Below are 4,593 nucleotides of genomic sequence, written 5' to 3' on the forward strand. Positions count from 1 at the left end.
CACTGTGTTTTGATTCTATTTTAGTACATAGTGATAAATATGGGCCTAGATTCAATCTTCTCCATGTGTGTAACCAGTTTTTCCAGCACCATTTATAAAAGAGGCTATTTTCCTCCAGCATATGTTTTTTTGTCCCTTTGCCAAAGGTCAGATGGTTTAATGTACACAACAGGGTTGTTTCTTCATCTTCTATTCTGTTTCATTCATTCACATGTCCATTTTTGTACCAGTACCATGCTGTTTTTATCACTGTAGCTTTGTATATAATTTGAAATATAGGATGTGATGCCTCTTGCTTTGTTTTTGTTGCCCAGGATTGCTTTTGCTATTCTGGTTCTCTTTTGGATCCATATAAATCTTAGGATAGTTCTGTAAAGAATGCTGTTGAATCACTTCTCGGCCTTTTGGCTAAGATCAAGTGAAGAATTCTCTTGGTATTTTGATTGAAATTGCATGACATGTGCATATCAGTTTTGGAAGTATTTTGACACTATTTGTTCTGCCTAGGAACAGGGGATATATTTCCATTTTTTGATGCCCTCTTCGATCTCCTTTTTCAGAATACAGTGGTACCTCAGTTTACAAGCTTGATTTGTTTCACAATTTGGGGGAAGATGGCTGCATTTGTAGTTGTGTGTGGAAGAAGTCTGTGGTCATGTTTATCACCTGATGCAGAGTTTGCAAATGGAAGCAAAATTTTGCCAAATATTTTTGTTTGTGAATCAAATTGTTTGCAAATAGGAGCATTCATGAACCAAGTTATTTCTGTACTATAATTTCTATTGTAGAGGTCTTTCACTTCCTTGTTTAGATTAATTCCTAAGTACTTAATTTTTCTTGATGCTATTGTGAATGATATTCTTTTCCTATTTTTTCTTGGTGAGTTCATTATCGATATACAGGAATGCTACTGATTTTTGTGTGTTGAGTTTGTATCCTACTACATTGCTGAATTTGGTTATTAGAACTAGCATTCTTTTGATGGGGTTTTTTGTGTCTTCTATGTAAAGGATCATGTCATCTGGAAAGAAGGATAATTTTACTTCTTCTGTTCTTGTTTGCATACCTTTTATTTCATTCTCTTGCCTGATTGCTTTAGCTAATGTTTTAAGTACTACATTGAACAGCAGTGGTGAGCATGCACATCCTTGTCTTATGCCTGATTTTAGAGGGAAAGCTTTCAACTTCTCATCCATTAATATGGTGTTGCCTATGAATTTGTCATAAATGGCTTTTACCAGTGTCTGTATTAGTTTGCATTTTTCATTTCTGATTGCATTGATATGAATCTTTTCTTTCCTTCTTTTGGTAAGTTTGGCTAGTTTATTTATCTATTTTGTTTATTTTTTCAAAGGACCAACTCTTCAATTCTTTGCATCAGTTTTTTAGTCTCAATTTCATTTTTTGCTCTGGTCTTTAGATTTCCTTCTTTCTACAGGTTTGGTTTTGGACTGTTCTTGTTTTTCTGGGATCTTGACCTGCATTATAGTGTTATTTATTTGAGCTTGCTCTGTCTTTCTTTCTTTCTCTCTTTCTTTCTTTCTTTCTTTTCAGCACCGGGGATCTAACTCAGGACCTTGTGCTTACAAGGCAAGTGTGGCACCACTGAACTAAATCCCCAGCCCCTTGTTCTATTTTTCTAATGTGAGCATTCACAGCAATAAACTTCCCTCTTAGGACTGCTTTCATTGTGTCCCTTAGGTCAGGGTTAGTATGTTGTACTGGCATTATCCTTTGGCTCTAGGAATTATTTAATTTCTTCCTTGATTTTTTTCTGTGAGCCATTGAGTATTCAGAAATGTGTTATTTAATGTCCAAATGTTTGTAATATGACTGTGATTTCTTTTGTGATTGATTTCTAGTTTCATTGCACTATGGTCTGATAGTATATATGGGATGATTTTGAGGCCTTTATATTTTTAAGCAAACTTTATGAACTCTATGTGGTTTATTTTGAAAAAAGTGTCATGGGCTGCCGAGAAGAACATATAGTCTGCTTTAGTAGGGTGGAATACTCTGTACATATCCATTAAGCCCATTTGTTCAAATGTGTGGTTCAGCTCCGATTTTCATTTTTAAATTTTTGTTTGGTTTATCTGTCAATCTGTGAAAGTGAAGTTTGAGGTTTCCCACTATAATTGTGTTGGTGCTTATTTTATAATATATGTCTAGGAGTGTTTGTTTTATGAAGTTGAGTGCACTAGTATTTGATGTATTTACAATTCTTGTCTCTTCTAATTGAATTGTTCCTCAAACTAATATATAGTGACCTTCTTTGCCTCCTCTTATTAGTTTTAGCTTAAAGTCCACTTTGAGAATAAATTCATTACCTTTGTTTGCTTTCAGTGTCCTGGTGCAATATTGTCTTCCATCTTTTGATTTTTAGTCTATGAATTTGTTTTTAATTTAATGAGTCTCTTGCATGCATCAAGAGTTTGCATTTTGTTTTATGATCCAGTCTACTAACGTGTGTCGTTAATTTAATTAGGGGTTGATGCCATTTACATTAAAAGTTATTACTATCCTTGCATTCATTTTCTGTTGTTGATTTCTTGTTTCCTCAAAAAGGGGGCGGTGGATACTGGGAATGAATTCAGGTCCTTGTACTTGCAAAGCAGGCCCCAGAACCACTGAACTAAATCCCCAGCCCATGTTTAAAATATTCTTGATAAGCCAGGCATGGTGGCGCACACCTGTAATCCCAGCACTTGAAAGGCCGAGGCAGGAGGATCACTGTGAGTTCAAAACCAGCCTGGACTATACAGTGAGTTCCAGATCAGTCTCAACTATACAGTGAGACTCCCATCTCAAAACAAAAAAACAAACAAACAAACAAACAAAAAGATATTCTTGAGTAATTTTTGGTGTGCTGATTTGGCATTCATGAATTTCTTAACCACTTAACAATCTACCTCAAGCATCTCTTTGGCAGCTTGTTTTCTGTGCTCTGACTGTCCTGAGCACTGCTCAGGCAGGCATCATGTCAACCAGCCAATTCTTATTTGCATGAGATATACTTATATGTCTGTTTATTTGTTTTATATTGACTATTTTTTACATAATTTTTATTTAGAATGATGTATTCATTCACCTTTGGTGTTTGTTTCTAGTGAAATTTAGTAATAAGTTCTGGTTATTTTCTTTTACTAATTTGTGTTTATTCTATTTGTAAAAAATAACAATTTGGGGGCTAGGGATTTAGCTCAGCGGTTCGGAGGCCTGCCTTGCAAGCGCAAGGACCCGAGTTCAATCCCTGGTAGCAAAAAAAAAAAAAAAAAAAAAAATTTTGTGCCACCAGCTATAAAAACTCTTATCATAAGTATACTAGATATAATTGTTATTCTTCAGAACTCAGTGATATTCTTTTACAATAGAAAATGGACATATTTGGGACACTGAGACTGAGTAAAAAGGAAGTACCAAAAGAAAAAACTGAGAAAAGGAGACATGTTAGCCTATCAGAGAAAAAAATCTGTGCTGTGAAATGGAAAAACGGAGAAAGATGTCTCTTTATTTTCAACTACTTTTTTTTCATTTGTTTTTGTTTGGGGATTTTCTTGGTGTTTTTTCCGTTTTTGTTTGTTTGTTTTTGTTTTTTTGGTACTGGGGATCAAACTCAGGTCCTTGCGCTTGCAAGGCAGGCAGCGGAACCACTAAGCTGAATCCCTGACCCTATTGTCAACTATTCTTAATACAGAAGTTGAAAAAAGAAATAAAACTAAAATAATTCCAATGTGGTCAACAATTATAATTCTTTGAGTGGTATGAACAGAATTGATTAACTTCTGACAAACTATCTTGTATCAAAAAGCAAGAAAAGGGCCAGGCATGGTGGCACACGCCTGTAATCCCAGCACTCAACTTACAAGTTAGTGGTTCTAGACTATGAGATAAAATCTGTACCATATATAGAGACCCCAAGTTAATTGTCGAACTGTTTGCTCATCCTGAATGTCTTGGTGATCTTTGAAACTGTAAGACTCAAAGTCTCACTTCCACTCCACAGAGCATGAACAGCCAAAAGGTCTCCACCATGCTGAGTCCTATAGCCCAACAATGGCTCTGGAGGCAAGACCCAGGGCCTTACTTCTGAAAGCCGTGAACAGCCAAAAAGGGCCTTCACGATGCTGGGACCTATAGCTCAGCAAGGCTCCAGAGCTCGGAGCTCAAAGGAGGAATGAGAAACCCAGGAAGGAACACACCAGGCTAGATGGTAAATAGACCTTTATTAGTCTGGCCAGACAGCACTCCTGGAGCCAGGAAGCTCAGAGAGGCAACTGCTCAGGGGCTGAGGTTCTTTTATAGGGTTTTTCTAAACAAAAAATTCAGACATAGGTAAGGGCATTCACAGAACTACCAGAGGACCAAGACTTCAAACACTTGCTTATCTTATTCAGGAAATGTTCCATGGTCACCTTTTGTCATACCATTTGCCCCTGGGCGGGCTGTTAGCCAAGTTAACAATTAGCATATGAGAAAGCACAGTCTCTGGCCTATTAGCATGGAGTCACTTTAGCTTATTCAAGTCTTACAAAACCTCTTATAGATATCTGTTAATCATCAATGTGTGACTGCCGAGTATCACCAGCTCAA

At 36.6% G+C, this 4,593-nt stretch overlaps 1 pseudogene; it reads left to right on the forward strand.

The window, feature by feature from the left end:
- The first annotated feature begins 388 nt into the window (after positions 1-388).
- Positions 389-516, forward strand: LOC117283460 (annotated as a pseudogene).
- The last annotated feature ends 4,077 nt before the right edge of the window (positions 517-4,593 follow it).

The sequence above is a fragment of the Fukomys damarensis genome, unplaced genomic scaffold, assembly GCF_012274545.1.
Source record: "Fukomys damarensis isolate Sample0158 unplaced genomic scaffold, DMR_v1.0_HiC HiC_scaffold_26, whole genome shotgun sequence".
Classification (NCBI taxonomy): Eukaryota; Metazoa; Chordata; class Mammalia; order Rodentia; family Bathyergidae; genus Fukomys; species Fukomys damarensis.